Source organism: Chlamydotis macqueenii, chromosome 3 (genome assembly GCF_036417535.1).
Source record: "Chlamydotis macqueenii isolate bChlMac1 chromosome 3, bChlMac1.mat, whole genome shotgun sequence".
NCBI classification, from domain to species: domain Eukaryota; kingdom Metazoa; phylum Chordata; class Aves; order Otidiformes; family Otididae; genus Chlamydotis; species Chlamydotis macqueenii.
Genome location: NC_141558.1, coordinates 58,885,148 through 58,909,903, shown reverse-complemented (window position 1 = coordinate 58,909,903; position 24,756 = coordinate 58,885,148). Strand labels below are relative to the sequence as shown.

The following is a 24,756-nucleotide window of genomic DNA, read 5'->3' as shown; positions in this document are numbered from 1 at the left end:
TAGTGCATGTAATTTTACTTCTTACCTGCTGTCTAGCTGGACTCCCCCTGCTTTGGAGTCACTGATATGAGCAGCTGTTACCATGCCCCATATCTTACAAAATAGGTTAATTAAGCAAGATCCACACTTTATTTAATGGACTGCTTGGTATTTCAAGTTTACATATGGAAGAGTAAATTTAAGCCCTGAAGCCTCAGCATTCATGATGGTCTTGTATTAACAAATTCAATATCTCCCCTAGGAAGGCTGAAGTTAGTTGCTTTTCCACTTGGATTTTTCAGAGTCTACATGGTTTGTTAAAATGGTTGAAGTATTTTAATTGTGATGGAAGCACCATTTAGCAAAAAATATGGTATTCTCAGACCTCAGGCTCACCTTGTGTAGAAAGAACAGCAATTTCAGGAATTTTATTTTGAATTAATCTAAATGATAAGACTATTTCTGCTTGTTTCTCACAAATAATATACCTGTCATTCTTAGGCAGTTTTCAGAGTTAAATGACAGTGCTCTCTGGCTTTGGCACCTGATTTCTGATCAGTTCTACAGGCCCTTTTCTGCTGAGTGTGGCAGGTGGACTCTTCTGGAGGAAGTTCTTTTTTTCACATCTATGTGTGAAAATGTGGCTGCTCAACAGAACCTAGCAGAATAAAGGAATGTTTCAGAGATAGTCCAAAACAGATATAGAAGCTGCTCTGATTATTATTTTTTTCTTCCTCTAGTTAGAATTCTAGACTTTTTGGACCATTGTTTAAAAGTTTAATGTTTAGTAATTGAGATCCAGATTAAAAGTGAGCAATCTCATCAGATGAGCTGCCCATAAGAAGTTCACAATTTTTTAGATTCTGAAGATTTATACTGTATCTAAATACTTAAGCTCTTTTGGGTTTGAAATAGCACAGTTTTAAATCTAAGATTGTAACACAGTTCTAAAACAAATTCCTCTGGTGGCTCTGCAGGAAGTGGAGCAGCAAGAGGTTCAGGCAAAAGCAGAAGGGAAATAACTGTGTGCAATCTTCTGCTGTGTAGTTTTTTAACATTTCTGACCCTGCCTGATTACTGTTGAAACTGTAGGTTAGAAAGCAGTCCACTGCTGATGAAGAAGTTATCCAAGCAGAATAAGAAGTGGTAATGAAGGTATAGGTAAAATTAAACTACTGCTGTTTTCACTTTGAAAAATGTGGGGTTTACTAAGCTGTAGAAGCCAGGGATCTCCTAGGGACCAATGTCAGCTCACTTTATCTTGCTCAGTCAGAAAATTAGAGGAGAGAAGGGGTGCCCGGAAAAACTGAGCAGCACAGAAACTGAAGTGCCAGAGTAGGGGCTGTTCTCTCTCCCTCTCTTTTTCTCAGGCTCTATAATCCTTCAGGCACAAAGCTCCTTAATGCATGTGTTGACATCCTCTCCATGGACACCCTTTGTAGTGTTTGGAGCCCTTGTCTCTTACATCTCTCTGGAATCCAATACCATGTCCTGGCCTTGGCCTTAGTAGGGGAAATATGTATGCCAGTACAGCTTTGTCCCAGAAGGAGCACTTTTACCAGTATGTTAAAAAGATAATACCCTTATGCTGAGTATGTGGCTTTCAGGACTCTAACATTCACCCAGAACCATTGTAGTCATAAAGGATTATACTCAATTTTCAAATGTCAATTTTTAGTCTTCAAAAAGTCTCAGTTTCAAAAAGTCTCATTAAAAAAAAGAGTGATAGAGACATGTAAAAAATAAGAAAAGGGAAAAATTTGACAGTTGAGTTCATGTTTTACTTTTGATTCAAGGGAGGTATTTAACTCCATGTTGTGCATTGGAGAAGGGAAATTTCAGCCTTAATGGTACATGCTTCAGAGTGCTGTGAAAATGTGAAAACTTGTCCTAATGGAAAGCGTTTTGCAGGTATAGCAATAGCAAACACTATTGGTAAGGCAAGTGTAATTATCTCTGAGTAATTAATGCAGCTTCAGAGTTTTTTTTTATACTCACCTGCATTGTATTTCTCAAATTATGAGTAAAGACAAAAGCCACTTAGATTCTGTTATGGGAAAAATAAATGCAGTGCATCATGATTAATTTTGGAATAAAGTGAACACTTAGAGTAGCTGCTTGTGTACAGCTTTAAATACCAACTTGTAAGTTGTTTGAACTGCAGCTTATGTGATTACTTATTAAAACTTTGGAAAACACCTTATGTCCAACATTAGGTTTCTAAGAGCATATAAAAGTGACTGTGCTAGATCATGCTAAAGGTCTGCTGGTTTTGAGAGCAGCCATTAGCAATTGCGAAGGGAAGAACACGGTGGTGGAACAAATGAGCGTTGATCAGCCTCTGAACGCTCTCCCAATTTTCAGCTATTAGGCATTTAGGAATTTCCTCAACTAGAAACAATCTTTATTTGTGATGTTCTGAATGAATTCATGTTTTAGCCCTGTCACTTTTGTCTTAGTGTCTGTGACCTCCTTCACGACTTGTAGTATCCGCTGTGTCCTATAACAGAGTGCCAGCATTTAGTACAAATAATGGGAAGATGCAGCTCTTTTTACTCGTGTTGAACTTGCACATAGATTTCTGTTTGATACCTGTTGGCCTCTTGTACTGTAACAGGAAATAAGCAAAGGTGCTTCCTAATCACTTTCTCCAACCCATTCAGATTTTTAAATGCTTTTCAAATAAAACGTGCACCCATCTCCTGCCATCATTCTAGGTTGAATGATCCAAGAGTACTGAGCTGTTCCTTATGTAGAAATGATTCCACAGCTGTGGATTTGTGTTCTGTGTGAGGTGAGGTTGGTGACAAAGTTTTATATTTTTGTGCATACGATGATAAAAATGAAGTCAAAGTATTTACCTGTTGGTCTCTGTACCTCTGAGGAAAGACATCTTCTGTATGTTGAAGCAAGCCCTTTAGACCACGCATTATGTTTTCAGGTGTATGATTTTTATATATTATACTATACAAGATAGAAATTAGAGAATGCTATTAAGGTGAAGTTCCTTTATGGCTATGGATTTTTTTCAGTTGTGTTAGAGGACTATTCATTATGTGTGGATAACTTTGTTTTTGCAGAAGACTTAAATTATAGTGCTTTCTTACATCACTGGGGATGTGTGAAGGGGTGGTTTTATCCATATTAATAATACATTTACTGATATTTTTACCCTTACGTAGAGAGAAGATAGTTTATTTACCCTGTTTGGTTTCCCTGTTAAAAGCAGCATTATTCTGAGGCTATGCAGGGTCAGGGCATGAGAGCCTGTAATGGGCTGCATGATGGGGAGCCACTTAATGAAGGGCTTTTTTAATGTAAGGGCTATTACCCTCCCGGATACAAATGCAATTTGAAGAATGTCTAAATTATAGTGGACAATAGAGATGTGCTGAGATGGACGTCTGTTCCCGATCCTCTCAGACGGATAACGTGCCCAGATTGGGTGTGTGCTAATTTTTTTTTTAATTGGTTTTCTAGAAATCTGAGGAAAATAAATTAACATTAGTGAGGAGAGTCTTTAGTTGCACTTCTTGTCTAGCGTGACTAAAGCAGAATAGATTAAATAACTAAAGGTGTTTCTTAGTATTAGAGTATGTTTTGCAAATGCAAAGTTTATCTTTTACAGTGAAGAGTATTGCAGAAATTAATTTTTTACTTTGTGGAAATTATGTATGACCTTACATGTTGCCCAGTTTTAAAGAGAAAAACTAAATTCACTGCTCTTTGAAAAAAGGGAAAAGAAACAAAACAGTCCTGAACAGTAAAACATTGCATATTCTTGTTTAGACTGACATTTTGGGGTCCCTGGTGTTGCAGTTATTTCAGAATGGAGAACATATATGATGAAAGGCAATGGATGTGGAAGAAAGCTTATTGACAAGTAATCTTAGGCTGCACTTTCACAGTAATTTCTCTTGTATGACTCTTGGGTAGAATGTTGCCGGCTGCTTATTCCCGTGTCCCGTCATTCCCAGAGGCATTCCCATGTTGCTGCCTCCTCCTAGTTGTTCTGATGTACCTGTGGTTGTGCAGTAAGTCAGGTCAGGGAACTGGTGTGGATTAAAAATAATAACTTGGGGCAGTTAGGGGGGAAAAGTATGCAGTATGGGTCAGTTCCTTGATGTGCTTCATTGTGCAGCTGTAAAAATCAACCATCAGTTGCTGGTGCAGCTGATGAGGGCCATGGGAACTGGTGGTCTGGGTGGGGACAGGGGTTGTATAAACCTCTGAGGCACCTGAAAGAAATATGAAAATGATACCCTTAGATTTGCGTGCAACTTTAATTTTCCTGAACAAATAATGTTGAGTATTTGTTGTGATCTGGAAGGTCACTTGTGCGCTGTTTAAGTTCTGCCTTGTGCAGAGGGAAATGGCTTTTGTGTCACCTGTGTGACCCAAAATGTGTTTCAGCGCAGGACCAACGTAAGTGGTTATGAAGTGTGTAAATGAGAGAGGGGAGCCAGAAGGTCATGAAATCTGTGTTTTAATATAGATTTCATATGAATGTGGCTCAGGAAGGAAAGTTGTAATGCAGAGGTCATATAGATGAGACCTTTGGCCTTTTACTTCACTTAAAACTGAATTTTTCTCCTGTAGAAATGAAATCACCAGCCCATGAATAAATTTAAATTACATGAATGTGTATGGGCACAGTCAGATAAAAGTTAACTTAGGAAGCAGTATCTGGTGAAAGCTGGATGTTTCTTGAGAGTTTGGAAAGTCAAGCAGCAGAACCCTCACCACATCCAGGATTACTGAGCTCTTCTGCAGAGACACTGCTCCACACAGATGCTTCAACTTAATGTTTTGCATTATGGAAGAGTGAAGTTCAAACAGAACTCTTTCTGAGTCTCTTAACAGACAGACGAACAAAGTTTACCAGTGCACTGAGCAGCTGAGAACTGACTCTTTGCTGTATGGCTCACACTGCCAGTGTAAAGGTAACAGATCAGAGAAACTGTGCACAAGGGAATTTATTGACTGGTCCGTGGATTGGTTAATGCAATTCAGGGAGGTAATGGTGTTAAAGTTTGATCATTGAAAGCTTATCTGGATCATTACTTTATGAAATAAGTTGTAAAAGCGTGGATCTCTATTTGGGGCTGCTAAGAAATTCTGGTTGTCTCTTTTCCTTTTACATTTCTTTATGTGATGGAGTAGATATATTTTATTTAAGGTGACTGAGATAATTTTTTTTTTCTTCCTTACAAACCTCAGTCTTCATATACTGCTTGGCCTCAAAAGTTGACTGATACTTGTTTCCTGTTTAACTTGTCAATATAGTACAGAGCTGAATTTATTTATTTATTTGAAGTACTTCCTTGATCAGAAAAAAAGTGTTTTACTGCTTTTCTTATTCAGTAAGCCTTGTGGTTGGTTTCTTGTCTGTATTATTTGTTAGCAGCATCTTTCACAGAAAGAAGCCTACCTTACTAGTGTAGTGCAATTAATGTCTACCTTTAGGTACAGCTGTAAACATCCTGATCCTATTTGGCTTGCTCCATACAGCGCATTAATCAATCCATTGACCAGTTCCAAGGGTTTGCTGCTATTCTCAAGCACTTGGTATAAAGTGAAGAGAGGAGGGGTGCAGGGAAGTCTTTATAGATAATGCACAGTGTAGCAGTGCTTTAGTACGTTTAGAGAAGCTATTTTTTTATCAGGAAATGTAGGCATGGGATTAGGAAAAGTAAGGTTTTTGAGTAATGGAAATGACTTTCACATCTGAGTAAAATCTGTGTATTGTTTTTTTATTCATTGACAGAGATGGATTTATTCAGTTTCTTTTGGGTAGTGAAGCACAGAACATTTAAAAAAGATTACTTGCTGTGTTTGCACAAAATATACTTCACCTTCAAGACCAGCTGCTACGGTTGTTTATGTAGAGTGATGTTTGGCTGGTTGTGTGTTGGGTTTTTTTTTTTGTTGTTGTTGTTTGTTATTTCCCCTCCCCGCCTCCCCCCCAAAGTACTGTTTTGTTCAGCCATACCTCTTCCATGCAATATGGGCTTCCAAAAAGCTCATTAGTTCTTGAATAGCTTATTGTTTTACTCGCTTTTATGTGCCGAATGAGTGTATTTTACTGGGATTTATTACATTTTAGAAAATCTGTCAGATTGTCGCTTTGAGTATAGTGCAACCAGACACCAGTGGAAGCTATATAAAATGCTGCCTTCTGAGAAACTTCATTCTGTTTCTCCTTTTTTTTTTTTTTTCCTTCTTTTTTTTGTAGTTCGGTGTTTGAGGCATGTTAGTTCATTTCTCTGAATCTAAAGTAATAAATTAAAGCAAGGTGAGAAATCTGTTGCTACAGATAGAGTTCCAAAGTAGTAGGTAAATCTTGGGCAAATCTACCTTTCCCATGCTGTGTCGGTGCTGTCACAGCACTCACAAGAGTATTCTTGCTCATGACGCAGCCCTCTGCTGCGTGATGTGGCTTTCTGTCTTTTGATACCTGTATCACAAGAAATAAAATGGTATTGGCCAGCACTGTTGCGAGGGGAGAAATGGCCAGTTCTTGTCAACTCTTACCACTGTTAGTCAGGAGCCTGGGCTGTGAGTGGTAGTTTTTCATTGCTTATTATGAAGTCAGCTGCAGCTTGGGGAGCTGCAAATGTCAGTAAGAGGCATTACCTGAAGCCGCTATTTTGATAACATAGCGAAGGGCGAACAAAAGGCAAAATGGTACTGTGCTAGCCTTTCAGAGTTGCAGTGAAAACAAGGTTTGAATAGCACCTTGGTAGCTTGGAAGGGGTTCCAGAGTATTTGAGGCTTTTAGTGTTCAGAGTATGCAAGGTTGGAAGCCTGAAGCACAGCTGAGGAACTGAGCTAACGTACCACTGCTTCTCATGTGGCTTTGTTTGGCTCACTCACTCCTGCCCAGGGAGGGAGGTGATTCTGCTTCTCTGCTCCGCTCTCTTGTGAGACCTCACCTGGAGTGCTGCATCCAGCTCTAGAGCCCTCAGTACAGGAAAGACATGGACCTGTTGGAGCAAGCCTAGAGGAGGGCAATGAAGATGATCAGACAGGCTGAGAAAGTTGGGGCTGTTCAGGCTGGAGGAGAGGAGGCTCCGGGGAGACCTTATAGTGGCCTTCCAGTACCGAAAGGAGGCCTACAGGAAAGATGGGGAAAAACTCTTCAGTAGGGCCTGTTGTAATAGGACAAAGGGTAATGTTTTCAAAATAGAGGGAGGTACATTCAGATGAGATATTAGGAAAAAATTTTTACAATGAGGGTGGTGGAACGCTGGAACAGGTTGCCCAGAGAGGTGGTGGATGCCCCATCCCTGGAAACATTCAAGGCCAGGTTGGGCTGGGCTTTCAGCAGCCAGATCTAGTTGGAGATGTCCCTGCTTCTTGAAGGGGGGTTGGACTAGATGACCTTTAAAGGTCCCTTCCAATCCAAACCATTCTATGATTTCCCCCCTCTATCCTTGCTGGGATTATTTTCTTCCCACCTTTCTATATGGTAATACTTTGAAAAGGCAAATCTGTCATTGGTGGGTCACACAAACCTCATTTGCAAGCATGTAGGCTGTGAAGAGGGAATTACTTGGGTAGACATATTAGGGAAGGAGTAGTTTATGTCAGGTACGGGAACAGATTCAGTTGTAGTTCTTTGCTTCATATGTGATGTTTATGTCTGTTTCTGAATCTTGCTTAATCATTAGCATGGGTGATGTTGCTACCACAGATACAGCGACATCCAAAGCTGTCTTCCTTTCTCTGCTTCTCCTCTTGGACTTGAAAGCATAACCTCCTTTAAATATGTTTTAGTGTAGATATTAGAATGTTATTCAGAAATTAAATCTGTGAAGAACATGATTCACTAGAAAAAATACTACTTTTAAAATGCAGTGCATTTTTTCATTCCAAAATGTGTTGCTTCTGTCCAAAGGTGGGTGGATTTTAATCAGATTTAAACTGTAGTTAAATTAGCAAGCAAGAAAACTTGAATTAGATCATACATTTTTAACTTTGATTTGCACTTTGCACAGTGTCTATTTTGGAGAAGAAAAAAAAAAAAAGTAGTGTTCCCCCCCCCCCCCCGCCCCCCCTCCTTCTAGCCTCCCTCTTAAAGGACTCTTGTCTCCTTCAAGAAGCCATTCACCAGAGCTGTCAGTCACATCACAGGCTCAGATGGCCCAGCTGTCAAAAGTTATGTGGCTCTCTGATGAGGCAATGGCTGTGCTTTATAATACTTGGTAAGAAGTTGAGTTTTCCTTGAAGTGTTCAGAATCTCAAACTCCTCCTTTCCTGTGCAGGTGCCAGTAGGAGTACGTGTTGTAGGAAGGGCCAGCACTTGCATCTATCCAAAGGAAGATGATGAGTGTTTTACAGGGCAGCCTGCATGTGGTTTGGAAAAGGATATGCACCTCTTCCCGTCCCCTCTTTTCAGTTCATAGACTCACAGTGTGAGTTTACTCCCACTTCCCTACAAGAGCTTGAACCCTTTTCATTATCGACATAGGACATGTGCTGGTTTCTTTTTCTTCGGAAACCTGGATCTAGGTGCTGAGAACTTGAGATATTTACATAGTGGCCACGTTGCCTCAAGTTTACCACTTCCCAAATGGGGCAGTCTTCTAATGCTATTGCAGCTGTGCTTGTGTCCCAAAGTGTCCCCTCTTGTCCTGCAGTTTGACACATGTGCTGTGCCTGAGGCGTTATACTATAAATGTGTATGCAGAATGTGGGGTTTTTTTCCCCGATAGTGTGAACTGAAGAAAAAATGTCACATGGACAAGTGGTTAACAGCAGGGCTCCAGAGGAGAGCTGGGCCAGGTATGATGTGGTGTGGGAGTGAGCCAGGTGTGAGCCTGTCTTCTCCAGAAGGTGATGAACCTGGCCTACATGGACAAAGCCAGCTGTCACCAGTTAGCTCGGAAGCTAAGGTTCATTCCCCCTGCCACCCACAACAGCAGGATAGACATAGTGATACGCTGCCCAGGTCAAGTTTTCGAAGTGCAAGCAGAAAGAACAGCGATTCCTGGTAGGGCTTGAAGTAGGTTTTATAGCAGAGTCTGTGCATCAGCGGAAAACTATACGGGAAACAAATATCCTACCAGACAGCTATGAAAATTCCACTCTGTTTTCATTTAATGTTTTACACCTGTCCTGCCAGACTTGGAAAAAAGCCCTGTGTGGCATCAGGACCTGACTTTATCTGGGGAGGTATAATTAAGTAGTACACTGGACTAATAAAAGCGCAAGGGTAAGATTCCTTTCCTTTTTTTTTCTGTTTTCTTTCTGATGCGCTTTTGGTTTTGCTCTTTATTTCATGAAGGGAAGATGCATTTATCTCTTGTTTTGTTTCAGAAGAAAGAGCTTTTAAAGCTCTTAGTCTATTCTACAGTATAAAAACAGAGTTTCAGGAAAAAATAGATGAAAGTGCAGAACTTACAGGTACACTTACAATGTACAGCGCAGGATTATCCCGAGAATACTCTAGCTAACGTTGTGTTCCTGAGGTAGGAGAGATGGCCCAGCTCGCCACTTGTTATTGAATTGGCTTGGTTGTGTGCTGCACTGGAGCAGCTGTACTGGTTCAGGGACCTGTACTGCACAGCACTGTGAAGACGTGCTTGTGTTCACATGTCTAATATATTGTGGCAGCATGTATGCACCAAAATGGCAATTACCAAGGGATTCGTGAGTACTATGTCAATGCTTCAATATTTTGCAGTTTAAAAAAAAAAAAAAAAAGAAAAACCCCAAACAAAAAACAGCAAAACTCCCTCCTCCCCAAAACTCACCAAATAAAAACTTCCTCTTCTTCTTTTGTCTTTCTAAAGAGCAGCTGTCAGGATATAACAGCTATTTATTCTAATTTGGATCAAACGATTTTTAACTCCCTTGGGGAAGAAAACTTAGCCATATTTCAACACAAATGAGACATACTGTACCTTTTTAGAGGAAGTCAACAAACAGCATGATCTAAGTGTTCCTCTGGTGCTTTTGGTTTCTCTTAACTAATTCCCATGAATGAGGGATCAGCAAGCACGTGGCATTCAAACAGAATAAACTGTTGTCGTTAATTTTTCTGCTTTGGTATAGCTGACAGGTACTAACCCAGCCTTTACCTTACATCAGCTTCTCCCACTGCGCGTTTGTGCCAAGCTTATGGATCACTTTGAGATTTTGGAACTTGTGGACTTTCTTAAAAGAAATGAAGAAAACGTGCGACTGAGTGGCATCTGCAATGCCAGTAGTGAGTGTCCCTTGTGCACGCTGTACAGATGGCTTCCCGTGCTCTTTGTGCCTGTTGGGTACAGTGACTTGGGAGCAGGTTGCTTTGGCTTTGGGTTTTATAGATGAGCTCTTACCACTTTCCTCCTGACTGGCAGGAACAGCTCTGCTTTCTAATTAGACTGCAGTTGCAGGTAGATATTAAGCCAATGTAAGTTTCTAATTAGGCTACAACTTCACAGGTCACAGTGAGTCAGCCTAATACTTTGCTGTTGAGTAAAGGGATTATTCTGCTTCTATTTACTCCCTCTCCTCCTTTGCCTTCATGCTTCAGCTGGCTTCCCTAGCTAGCTTTACTCATCAGAGCTGAGAGTTGATGTAACTCATTATCCCAGAAAAAAAAATGTTGTTTTTGTTTTTCTGGATTTGTCTGGCTTAGTGAATTCAGTTGAGTCATGGAAAGGTCTGACAAGCATCAGAGCCAGCAGCACAAGGGAATGAAGGAGCTGGAAGGAGAAAAGGTGTAAAAATGAGAGGAGGCGGGGAGTTCTTGGATCGTGCCACCTGTAAGCTGTAAACAACAGCTTGTGTTTGGAGTGTCATGATAAATAGAATCTAATTTCCACCCTTCAGCCCCAAGTTTTTCATTCCATGGTCCTGATACTGCCCTTGTATTGAATCTTGGGTGAAACCAAGAGATGAGTCTGTTCATCTTGTCTGACTTCATTGAGTCAGACAATGGATATATGCATTTGTGTGTAAATGCCCTCTCCACATGTGGAGAACCATGTCAGTGGCTTCTTTGGAGGTTTCAGTCAGGTGTATAGTCCAGATCTTTTGAGTGTATTGGTAGCACAGTGTTGCAAAGAATTCTGCATTGGATTTCACTAAGTGTGTAAGGAAGTTGAGGTTATCACCAATGGAAGAAGTGATGATTCTTTAGAAGTAGGTGACTGGACAAAGAACTGCTGCATTGAGCAAATGCAGCCTACTCAATAAGAAAGTTGGTGTAGCATAGCTTAATGCAATAATGGGTAAAAGTGTACGAAGAACTTTTTAGGCAAAACAAATCAGATTATTTTCTCTGTAGTAAATACATTTTGCAATCTGATCAGCTAAACTAGTATGAAAGAAAGAAACCTTCTTAAAATTACTGTGTGAATTTACTTACATTTGTATAAAATTCATGTTACTCCTAATACGCACAATTTAATTTGCATTTATAATTTATATAAAATTCTATTCATGTAATAGTCATGTAGAATTCATATAAAGATTTTGATTAAGGAGGGTGAAAGAAGCAAAGCTACAAAACAGTAGATAGCTTATGGGTAAGGACCAGAGGATAAATTGGCACAAGTTATATTGCAGTGTGTCTGCTACAGCCTGTCAAGACAGATAAAGCCTTCTTTATGCAGCTGGTGAAAGCCTCACAATCACAGACTGAGAGGTGCTCAAACAGTTCAAACAAGAACTGGTGGCCTGTGGTTGAGGACAACCTCAACTGAAATGACCATGAGACTTACAACCTTGGACTTTTGAAAAGCAGATTTTGACCTGTTCAGGGACTTGTTTGGCAGGATCCCACTGGGAGGTGCACTGAAGGGCAAAGGGGCTCAGGAAAGCTGGTTGATTGAGGACAGCCTCTCGGGGCACAGGGGGATGGACTGTTGCCTTGTGCAGAGAGTTAAACATGGCAGAAAGCCTTAATGGAAGAACATGGTGATCCTGACTGAGCCCAAGCACAAAAAGAGAGTGCACAGAGACAGAGGCAGGGACAGGCTACTTGGGAGGGTATAGAGATGTTGCCTGCTTATATAGAGAGAGTCTGGAAATCCAAAGCTGATCTGGAGTTGGAGCTAGCAAGCGAGGTGGAGGACAACAGGAAAGGCTTCCTCCATGAGTACATTGGCAGGAAGAGGGAGGCTAAGGAGAGTGTGGGCCCAGTGAGATAGGCGTCCTACTGACAATGGAAAAGTTGATGTGCTTGGTGCCTTCTTTGTCTTAGTTTTCACAGGTAAGGCTTGTCCCCATACCTGGCAGCTGATATGATATTGTCAGCAGAGCAGTATCATGGGATGAATGACGCTTAAAGATGGTAGCATAAGTAGGTGTTTTTTTCTTTTTGTTTTATTCAGAGTATTCCTTGTTCTGGTACCTGTGTTCAGTCAGCCATTTATGACTAAATGTATTTGTGGGACTGCGGCTTGAAAAGCGGTGACTCAAAACATTTCAAGAGTCATAGACAGTCTTATAGCCACATACGGATGTAAGTACAGTTGGAGTATAAATTGATGGTGGGCAGGTGCAATTGCATCTGCAATGAGCGTTTGCCCTTGCAACGTTGTCCGTTTCGAAACCAGATGTTGGCAAATGGGAAAGAACAGAGAACAGAGCAGTGAGCAAGGTTAAGGATGCAGAAAGTGCCTCTTAGTGAGACCGAAGTGACGGTCTTGTCAGTCGATCTGAAAGAAATGTCAGCTCTTCTGAGGGTGGCCAGAAAGTGGCTGCATGAGGAAAAGGTTTAATTGGTGACAGCTATTTAACTCAGCCAACAAAGACATTGTAGTATCATAAGCAGAAGTGATATAAATTCTCCTTTGCCTCATTTTAAACATTTCTTTCCCCAGTGAGGGAAGTTAACATTAAAACATTTTTGATTAGTCTAGGGATTTTTTTGTTGCTTGCTTTGTCACTTTTTAGTTTGCAGTGACTGTAATTGGCCTACCTCAGATCCTGTTTTTGTAGCTTACTTATGCATTTATTAGTTTAGACATGTGCAGTCTGAAAACAGAACTATCGGTTTGAAGGGGAGAAGCGATTGCATGGATATGTGCTATGAAGGTGCAAAATAAGGAATGATCCAGAATGCGAAACTCTAAAGGCAGCTAGGCCTGTCCTTGTCTGTGCTGGGGAGAATTTAGTTTATTCAACTTCCAGGAGGTTGCTTGGTGGAAAGATTTGTTGATTTATTTATTTGGTTCCTTATATTGAGTGTGTGGCAGCATTTCAAAGTCCGTACCAGGGATGTCCAAAACCTTCAGATTTGCAAGCTGGGAAGCTGTGATGTGGCCAAGAGTTCAGCACCATCTCCCTAGGCCAGAATCACCCCTCACCAGCCCAGTGCTCCACCACTTTGCCAATCTGTTCCCCTTCCCATCTCCTAAAACCAACCACCCTCTCCATATTGCTTCCACACTTGACTGAGGTTCCTTTTCATAGAATCATAGAATGGTTACAGTTGGAAGGGACCTTCAAAGGTCATCTAGTCCAACCCCCCTGCAAGGAGCAGGGACATCCCCGACTAGATCAGGTTGCTCAGAGCCTCATCCAGCCTGGCCTTGAACGTTTCCAGGGATGGGGCCTCCACCACCTTTCTGGGCAACCTGTTCCAGTGTTCTATAACTCGCATCGTAAAAAATTTTTTCCTAATTTCCAATCTAAATCTACCCCCCTCTATTTTAAAACCATTACCCCTCGTCCTATTGCAACAGGCCCTACTGAACAGCCGCTCTCCATCTTTCTTGTAGGCCCCCTTGAGGTACTGGAAGACCGCTATCAGGTCTCCCTGGAGCCTCCTCTTCTGCAGGCTGAACAGCCCCAACTCTCTCAGCCTGTCCTCATAGGAAAGGTGCTCCAGCCCTCTGATCGTCTTCGTGGCTCTCCTCTGGACCTTCTCCAACTGGTCCATGTCCTTCTTGTGTTGGGGACTCCAGAACTGGACACAGTACTCCAGGTGGGGTCTCACCAGGGCAGAGTAGAGGGGGAGAATCACCTCCCTCGACCTGCTGGCCACGCTTCTCTTGATGCAGCCCAGGATGCGGTTGGCCTTCTGGGCCGTGAGGGTGTATTGCCTGCTCATGTTAGGCTTCTCATCCACCAGCACTCCCAAGTCCTCCTCCTCAGGGCTGCTCTCAATCCATGAGGCTTTGTTCCAAGCCTCATTCAGGTTTTAGATCTTAAGGGATGACCCCCCCCCCCGCTCAGTCGTGTGCACCAGCCAGCGGGTCCCAAGAGTGGAGTCGGGACCTAATGCTACAGCTGTGGTCACTCTTGAAACCACATATAGCTTGAAACCACGTAAACCACATAGCAGTTCAGCCTCTCTTTCTCCTTGGCCCAGTGTAGCTGGCCGTTAGAGGTGCTGGACAGAGACATGCATGCCTCTTCGAGGGACCTGTATGGTATTATATATTATTTGTTTAATATCTGTATGTTTAAGGTATACTTTGGTAAGATGTTAATAGAGAAGCATCATATGAAACTGCTCATTAAACTGTACAAAGCTGCTCAAGCAGTACTGGTAGCTTCTTGGTTCTGGAGCTTCATGTACAATAGAGAGTCTCTTTTAGAGGTAGTAATAGTCTGCAATTTGAACCTTTTTAAGTAGAGGAGCAGAAAGACTCTTTTCTTTGCCATCGTGACAGCTGTGGCAGGTGTGTATTTTGGTGACCAGGCCTTTGTTAAGCCATGGATTTGACCGGATCCTTCAGGTAGGCTTCCCAGCGTCAGCTAATGGGTTACAAGAAAGCAAGTGGAAATTGCGGTTGGGGGTGGTGAGGGTTGTAATTTTTCCATGAATAAATCAGAAATAGTAGCTTTGGGCGGAGAGCAACATGTTGTTGCAATACAGCATTCAGTATTTTCTGCTTAACGTGAGCAACAAGTAGTGATAGCATTAAGAAGAAGAGGGAAGCAGTACAGGTCTTTGCTAAGTGTTTCCTGTCGACTTCTGAAAAGGCAACTGGGAAAAATCTTTGCTGCTCTTTTTTGAGTCATGTGCTAACTGTTACTGGATTGCTTGGAGACTTTATCTGACTTCCCTGCTGGGAGAAACTTTCGAATATATCTGATTTAAATAGATGAACACTTATCTTCCATGTGCTTTGATAGCTCCTCTTAACGAGTTTCCTGTTAACAAAGATACTTGCATTTAAATGTTTTTCTTGCATGCCATCTGCTCCATCTCTTTGATCCTTAGCTGAAATCCTAATTATGATACCGTTTATGATTGTTCCCCAAGTAAAATGTGGTATCACTCATATAGGATCTAACATCACTAGAGCAACATTTGGAAAGGGAAAGTTGAATTTTTACTTGACTATTTTTTTAATTAAAAAAAACTGTACAAGGATTAAAATTTCATGTTTAACAGTGTAAATGAGGTATAGTAAAAGTATTTATTGAACATTCACCTCTATTCAACAATGTTTTACTGAACTGGAGAGAGATGTAATGTGATATGTAGTTGCCAGAACGAATAGGTACTGAATTTAACAGGTGAATGAAGTTTGTTTATTACAAATCTGAACATTCTTCAAGTCTAGAGTAGGTTACATTGTTTGTATTTTATTCAGGTATGCTGCATTGTGTTTTTACTTAGAAAGTTAAGTAAAACAGAAAAAAAAACATTAATTGTAAAAATAATGAAGAAAACCCTTTGTTTGTTGGAGGTAAAGAAAATAAAACTATGAAAGCCAGAATCTGGTGTAACTAAAACCTATGACACTTTCAGAATAGCCTAGAAAATAGTAATTTCTTTCAAGATTTGCATAAGGGTTTTTATAATTTTCATACCCATAATCCTGTAGATAACTGTTCAGGATGCTGCAGGATGTTTGCAGAAGAAATCCTATAGCCTTTAGAATGTAACTTTCTTTTTTGGGTTACTGTGTTAGTTCTGTTGAAGATAGATAAATATGAAAACAACTATCCTTAAGTTAGTGATACAAAAAGTTTGCTGGAGGTGTGGAGGGTGTTACATCTCCGTGATCTGTTTGTCTTCCCTGAGTTTGAGACTCAGCAGGCCTTATTAGAAATGTACTGAAATCTTTTGGGGGTATGTGGGAGTTACAATGAAGAAAATTGACTTAAAGAAACAGAAGACTAAGTATCAGCTGAAAATGAGGTCTGTTTTGTGCTTCCATCCCTTCCTCCAAATATAAATTGTAAATGTGGGACTGAGAACTCTTTAAACTTCTTTTTAAACTTCTAAGTGAGACTGGACTGTTACATGGAAAAAGAAAATCCAAAGTTAATATAAAACTGGAAGTAGAAGTCAAGGAATTTTATTGACAGGATTATAAGATCTGAAGCTGATGGACTGAATATTTAAATTATTTGTTGGGTTTCATAAATATTTCATAATTTTGTTAAAAAATTTATTTTGAAATAAAGTTTGAGAAATAAGAAAAAAAGACATGATATAATCTAAAATAAAAGTATTTTTTTTTTAATGTGGACCACTACACTTCTGTATGTTCAGTTACTAAATTCAGCTCCTAGACCAGTCTGTCCTCAGATCATTTCCAAGAATATTAGGGAATGTTTTATGCTAAACATTAATGAAAAGTTGCTTTTAATTAATCATTTACCACAACAGAGTCTTCATTCTGTAATGTTATCAGCATATTAGTTTTCTGTACCATCTAGAATGCTGTAGATCTTGAAAAAACAAACTTTGATCAAAGATCTGAACTTACGTGTACTAATTCTTCCTGTGTTTGGAGTTGATAGGCTAGTGAATATTTTTTTTCATTAAATAAGCAAGTTAATTTTAGTATTTTTAAAAACCTATGGTAATTTGCATGCTTTTCTAATGCCTCTGTACTTGATTGAAATTTATGATAGAAAGAAAAATTACATATGATGTTTGTGTTTGACCTTCCATGTTAATTAAAATGGTAACTATCTCTAGTTCTTTTTCATCACCTAAATGACGAAAAAGTTTGATTTTGTACTTTGTCATTTCCTAACCATCCCTTTCCTTTTTTACTTTCCCCCCCTCCCTCTACCACTCTCCTGAAATGCTTTAACCTACCCTTACATAGATAGGCACAAGGTCATACAATAAAAGAACATCCAAAGCTGCAGCAGTGTGACTTCAGTGCTTTACAATCAGTTTGTTTACTTACATTAATACATATGCACAAGATCTTAAAGAGTCCATTCTTCCCTTCGTTTCTTTCCCTCCCCCAAGCACCTTCCTATGTGCTAAATGAGACTAAGCGATGCACTAAGGAAGCCTGAGGCAAAAGAACAAGCAAGCATTTTTCATACATATTTGCACCGCTTATCAGAAAAAAAAAATGACTCAAGTTTTAATCTTCTCTCGATTTGATGAGATGCCAGCCGTTTGTAGAATTCTTAATTGACCTTTGAAATATAAATCAAGGAGTTATTCACCAAATTAATTCTTCTGAAAATAAGTCCTGAAGAGGAAACACTCTATGAGTAGGTGGGCTTGTTGGAATACAGTGGCCCAGAGTTTGCAGGATGATTTACTTGCTTTTTATTTACAGAAGCCTGGCTTAACATATAATGATAAAGAATTGCTCGTATTATTTTACAAGCCGGAACATAAACAGGTTTAATGTTGCCCTGGTATATGGCAAACTTTAGGTTGAATGTGTTTGATTTGGAATTTTTGGTCCTATTATGATGAGGCAGAACAGAGACACTTAATGGCTTTCTGCTTCAGGTGGTCTTCTGGTAAAATCAGTGTAACGAAGGCCAAGTCTGCTGGTGCTTCAAGCTTCATAAGATGACTGCTGATCTTCTACATCTGCATGAAATAAAAGGCTAGATTGCCGGTGAATCTATGATTACCTGGATTGGCTAGATTACCAGTGAATATAATTAGATATTTTTACTGAAAGCAGATATTTTTGTTTTTAGAAGAGTTCCTCTACTCAAGGGTTTTCTCTTGACAGCCTGCTTACGTGACAGTTCTTACGTGATGCTTCATTTTCAGTCGTGGGCTTCCTTTCATCTGGTAGGCTCTGTGCCTAACACTAGCACTATGATGATTTTCTCAAAATCTGGCCAAATGTATAGCCTTGCATGTCAGTTAACTAGGAAATTGGGGAGTCTTATCAATGTATGTAAATACCCGCAGGGAGAGTGTAAGGAAGACTGAGCTGAGCTCTCTTCAGTGCAGCCTGGTGACAGGACAGGAGGCAGTGGGCACAAACTGAAACACAAGATGTTCTGTGTGAACAGGAAACACTTCTTTACTGTGAGAGTGACTGAGCACTGGTGCAGGTTGCCCAGGGTGGTTGTGAAGTCTCCATCCTTGGAGAGATTTGGAAGTTTTCAGGGTGCATGGTCCTGGGCAACCAGCTCTAGGTGGCCCTGCCAGAGCAGGAGTTTTGGACCAGATGACTTCCAGAGGTCCCTTCCAACCTCAACATTCTCATATTCTGTGGAATTTTTAATTTGGTTTTCTTATTTTCTCTAACTGGAATATTTTAAAAATAAGATTTACTGCTTCTAAACAGCAAGACAAAGGAGCTTTCCAGCTCTGAAAGAGTTGTCCAGCTCTTTTATTTTTGCTGTCTTTATGTATAGAAGCAGATTTGTTTTGTCTGGACTTCTGTTGGGAACAAAATTGGATCATTGGAAAAACCATTCTCTTCTTAAGTGTTGCACAGCTGTGTTACTTTTCCCATCTGATACAGGCACTGTTGCTCCCAGTAAGTGTAACTCAAGCAAAATGTCTTCATCTTATGCTCCTTTTTTTTTAATAATCACAACTTTAGCATGATTTTTCTGATGGATTTTTCACATTGGCAGTGTTTAATTTATATACAGTTTCCTGAGGCAACCCAGACAGTTTTCTTACTGTTACAGCTTTTCATTATAATGAAAACTCTACAAATAAGTAGCATGCATGTCAATATTGGAGATTTATGAGACAGAGAGAGAGGAGGAAAATGTAGATTTGTTTAAATTTTCTTCAATCTTTGTCTAAGGTTTTTTTTTTTACGTTTAAATATAGTTGTAAAATAAATCACTTTCAAAGATTTAATCTACTCCGAGATAGTACAATTTTGTAAAATTGCGGAAGGTAGGTATAATTTTATTTTTACTGTTTTTAAAGTATGAGGTTTATGACTTGCCATATTGTATTAAGTGTATGCATAAATTGCAGTGCATTGTGCTGTTAACTGGCACGATACAGTAATTTCAAGTCTTTAAGCACTTTATTAAGGGAGGGAGAAATTAGAGATTTTCTGCTATCCAAGAGAAGATAACATAATTAAAGGAGGCACAAACCCACGTTTATAAGATATATGGCACATCTGGCAGCTTGTGTGAAGATAATATGTTTGTTTGGCTGTGGGAATGCCTGCAATTGTATCTGCCAATCTGACACAGCAGGAGTTTAGCTAATGAGGTTGCCTAGCAAAAAGTGCATCAGGAGGAAGTCAGGGTTAAAAATAAGCATACATATGAAGAGAGAGCAAAAGATTTATAATGGATGTAGAACTGTTCCAAGTTGTTATGGCAACTAACATTTTAGACCCATAATTACATAATAACAATGCTGCCAGTCCTAAATAGATTGCATTTTTATGTGATTTTCTTCAATATTTTTTTTAAAGTCTTGAAATATTTTCTCAAATATTCAGTGTTTGAAATGCTCTGTCAGTGATTATGTAAAGTCCATGTATTTTCATTTCTGTTTAAATACAGAACAACAAAATAAACTTAATGGAATAAATCTAAAAACTAAAATACAGGAAAACTATGTGTGATTTTGATACCAAAGCAGGTTTTTTTTTTTTTTGCTTGAAGCTGCAAAACACATCTAAAGATAGAAATCTTAGTAGTATTTGTTAGCTTAGACTTAAATAATGCATTTTTCTAACTTTAAAAAATCAAACTAGTAATGTGTTTACACTCTTGAGACAATTTGTAGGAAAACCTCTGAAAACATACAGAAATAATAACCAGAGTGCATTATGTAGTTATGCCCTAATTGTCTCAAAAGGGAGAATACATCTATTTTGTTCTTTCCACTTCTTGAAGCCAAGTTGTTCAGGAAGTCTATGATAGGTGATATGAGAAAAGTTGTCGTAGTTCAGCCCCGATCGGGACCAGACTACGCAGTCTCTCTCTCGCTCCCCCCACCCTCCGAGAGAATAGGAGGAGATGATATAAGAAAAACGGCTCAAGGTTTGAGATAAGGACAGGGAGAAATCCTTAAAGTTACCGTCACGGGCAAAACAGACTCGACTTGGGGAAAAACACTCATTTATTTCTAAAACTAGCAGGAGAATGAGACAGGGAACAAGATAACCTCCCTCCACCCCTCCCTCTTCCTGGGCTTAACATTATCTCTACTACCTCCCCTCCTGAGCGGCACGAGGCGGGGAAAAGGGAATGGGGGTTGCGGTCAGTTCATCACGCGTTGTTTTACGCCGCTGTATCATCATCTGGAGAAGAACTCCTCGCATTCCTCCCCTGCTCCTTTGTGGGGTCCCTCCCACGGGCCACAGTCCTTCGTGGAACTGCTCCGGCGTGGGTCATCTCTTCCACGGGGTGCAGTCCCTCTAGAACAGCTGTCCCAGCGGGGGCCCTCCACGGGCCACAGCTGCCTTCAGGCCTCCACCTGCTCCGGCGTGGGGTCCTCCATGGGCTGCAGGTGGATCTCTGCCCCTCCGTGGACCTCCATGGGCTGCAGGGGGACAACCCGCTCCACCATGGTCTTCACCACGAGTTGCAGAGGAATCTTGGCCAGGAGCTGCATTACTCCTCCCCCTCCTTCCTCACTGACCTTGGCATCTGCAGCTGTTCCTTACAACAGGCTGGCAGATGTCTCTCAGGATCCTTTTTACATCTTATTCACTTCTCATCTCCTCTCCACTTCTTGCAGCTGGGCCGGGCCGAGTTGGGCCCAGTTGGCTGCCTGGCGGGAGGCCAGAGGGTGAGGCCTGCAAGGCCCACAAGGCTCACGCCTTCCCCTCTCTGCCCCCGCTCAGCTGCTTCACATCTTCTCTCTTTTTTTTTTTTTCCTGTTTTCCCCTACTTAAATATGTTATCGCAGAGGTGTTATCATGGGACATTCTGCTACCAATTGGCTCGGCCTTGGCCAGCAGTGGGTCCACCCTAGGCCTGGCCGAGTCCACTGAACAAAGGGGAGCGACTTCTAGCAGTTTCCTACAGAAGCTACCACCTTAGGCCCCCCCTCACTAACAAAACCAGAACGAAAGTCTATAATAGGTAATATGAGAAACTAAATGTAATAGCCTTAGAGCTGCTGTTCTTCCAAGAGTGAAGAAAAATTTTAAGCAAGAGCTTTTTTCATAGCAGGATTTGCAAGTCTGAAGGAGAATAATGAAGCTGGTGAAGGGTGTAGAGCACAAGTCTTACGAGGAGCAGCTGAGGGAACTGGGGTTATTTAGCCTTCAAAAGAGGAGGTTGAGGAGAGACCTGATCGCTGTTTATAACTACCTGAAAGGAGGTTGTAGTGAGATGGGTGTTGGTCTCTTCTCCCAAGTAATGAGTGATAGGATGAGAGGAAATGGCCTCAAGTTGAGCCAGTGGAGGCTTAGATTGGATAAAAGAAAAAAAAAAATTCTTCACTGAAAAGATTGCCAAGTATTGGAACAGGCTGCCCAGGGAAGTTGTGGAGTCACCATCCCTGGAGGTGTTTAAAAGGTGTGGAGTTGTGGTGCTTAGAAGCATTGTTTAGTGGTGGACTTCGTAGTGTTAGGTTTATGGTTGAACTTGATGATCTTAAAGGTCCTTTCCAGCCTAAATTATTCTGTGATTCTATGGCTATTTCTTGTTTCTTAAGATTTGATATGAACATTACTAAATTCGATCAAATAATAAAAGTAATAACGACTTACACATTTACTATCTAGAAGCCCGCTTGGAGAGTGGTCATAATGTGACATATGCGTAGCCTAGTGTACCTTGATGCTGTTCTTGTTTTAGGTTTTGTCTTTTATTGGAGGAAAGCAGAATTCTATCTTGTTTTTGTGCCTGATGTAATACAGAGATCTTCCTGCATCATTTATGCAAGAAGGATGAGACAAATAAGGGAAGGTAGTCGCTGTTATCCAGAACTTGTGATTTTTTTTTTTTTTTTTTTTTTACATCATTTGGGCTGAAGCAGGGTGGTACTTAAGTTGTTTGAAGACTGTCAAGATGTTGAAGACCACTCAAAGAAAGTAAACTGTTCCAAAGACATGCTTAGGTACAGCCCTCTAAATCTCTTCCAGGAGGAACTGTGGCAAGGCACTGGATATTTAAGCAAAGGTGTCATTCTGCCCATCTCAAAAATTGTGAAATTGTTATCTCAGCTGAATGAAGCACGTTTGTGACACTTGGAGCGCTGCCTTGCTCACTGGCTGTCAAGTTTTTCTTGACTAAGAAAGAAGCAATGTGAATGCACTTAATTCTTCTTACAGCTTATGGTGATGTGTATTCAGTTCTTTAACCAGTTTTTCACATGTGTGCAAGGACTGAATTGTGTAAGTTGCTTGGAGAATGAGTGAGCTTAATATTGTTTGAATCTTACGTAAAATTCCTGTAGTGTTGAAGACTGGATTATGTTCTTCTGTGATTTGTGAAGGTCATTACTAATGTTGCAGAACTATTGGATTCATATTCCTGCCATGACAAGGACAAGCAATTACTTAATACCCCTGAGTCTAGATTCATAAGCTTTACTTAGTATAATGTAGTGAAAACTATTTATTCTCCTGTCTTTATAATAGGGGTGTATTTACAATAAGATGAAGAGAATTCCTGTTGGTAAGTGTGATGTTTGATATATCATAGGCATGTGTGCATAAAATGGTGACATCAGGTTTTCTGCTAATTTGAAAAGTAGGAAATTAAGCTGGAAAGAAAGCTTATAGCCTGACAGAGGGCTTGAGTTGCAAATTCAAGCTTTGTTAGCTATAATTGAAGAATGACGTTACCAGTACTGCTTAGGGTCTTTTTTTTTTTTTTTTTTTAATCAAATGTATTAGGAGTGTGAATTACATACCAATGAGGAAAACAGGAAAGGGTACGGACTCTGGAATGTTGAGTGCAATGCTACAATACAGCTGTCCAAGACAGATTTTTAGTAGGAACTTGCTAAAAGCTTAGAGTTTAATTAAAACCCCAACTTTTTATGAGATATCAGAAGTTAAGAGCTTGGAGGGGGCTGTTGAGGAGAACAGATATTGAAGGCTTTTAAATGAACATGCCAGGTCACCTTATTACAGTGAAGCTGAATGTGTTATTTGAACCGTATATTCACAGCAGAGGAGCTTTTTTTTTTTTTTGTATGAGAACATCTATGGCTGTGTTTATAGGAAGTCCTTATAGTGGATACTGTCCATGGCAAGGAGTCATTGGCAGCAGCGAATAATGCTCCAGACATCTGAAGGAATCTCCAGTGTGAAATTCTGGAATTATCAGCTGGTGCCCTTACTATTGCTGACCCTGCAAGGTGATGAGTCTGGTCCTAGTCTTTGAAAAGGATTAGAGTAGGAAATAGGAAAAATAGCAAGTCTTCACAGTGGGAAAAGTTACCAGTAGGATTTCCAAAGTATGTCCTCTGACCTTTGACGTTACGGTCAGAAATGTTTTGTGAAATGGCGTGGATTATTATTTAGGATGATTAAACCTGTAGCTTATTCCAGAGAGTCGCAGAAGACTCTCACTGAGTGGCTGGATAATATCAAACAAAGTATTAAAGTGTGTGAAGCACAATGCACTGATCCAGTTATCCAAGCTGTGGAATAAGTCTTCATTCACTGTAAAAAGTGCCTGGCAAATGGTCAAATATTGTGTTACTGTGAAAGTTATTGGGTGGGAAAACAGAAAGCATTTGTAGGCTACAAGAAAATTACAGTCTTGGGCTGCATGTGGACCTTGACCAATGTAGGGTAGATGCAAGAGAGACTAGTCTTATTAGAAATTCTTTTGCTAGATGAGGGCGGGGGGGAAACCTGGCAATTACTGGCACTCTCTTGTCCTGGGCAGTTTTAAGTAGCTCTTCTATGCATGTCAGTGTGTCCATGGTCGATGCTTGCGCAGATGGCATGTTTCCAGTCCAACTCAGTTTTTGTAGAACTACCTTTGCAGACATAGGTTGGCATGTATACTGCTGTTACAGGTCTGTTAAAGTACTGGTCCTTGAAACGGCCTTAGCTTTGCAGTAGTTTGTAAACCTTCTTGCATAGCATTGGTTTTCACTAATTTGCTCTGTTACTGTGAACATGCAGGAGATGTATTATGTGGTTAAGGGAGTGTCATCAGGTGGTGGGTTTGGGTTGATGGAATTTTCTTTACCAAAGTGGTTGTATAAATCAGTGGTACTTTAATCTCTTCACATGACTGGATTGAGTATTATCTGAAAGGACAGAACACATGTAAAAAATAAAGAAGCGGAGTAAAGAATGAAAAAGGACTAAAGAGTAATGACTCTATTCTACCTTTAAGTAAAGGCAATGAATTTTTGAAAAACACGAAGTAGCGTAGAGCAGCTTGGACAAGAAAAGTGAGAGAGCGTGTATGTTAGACATTACATACATGTGAAATAAACTATATATGAATATAGGGATAGTTTTTATTAGAATACCAGTAGTAGAGTGAGACAATGAAAACAAGCAACACATTGTAATGAAGGATGATACATATGTATCTTTGCGTGTAATGAGGTTTTTTTTTGACAGACGAAAGTATAGCTGAATTAAAACAGATGCAGGATGAATTAATGAATGATAGGACTCAGCCCAAGAGTTCAGTTACGAAGTGTGGCTCATCAAGTTCCTGATCTGCTTGCTGGAAGAATGA

At 40.3% G+C, this 24,756-nt stretch overlaps 1 protein-coding gene across 13 annotated transcripts in view; it reads left to right on the top strand.

Moving 5' to 3' along the window:
• The window catches only part of PTPRK (protein tyrosine phosphatase receptor type K), a 416,154-nt gene that overhangs the window by 87,427 nt on the left and 303,971 nt on the right, over positions 1–24,756 (top strand). The gene's annotated exons all lie outside the window — the stretch shown is intronic.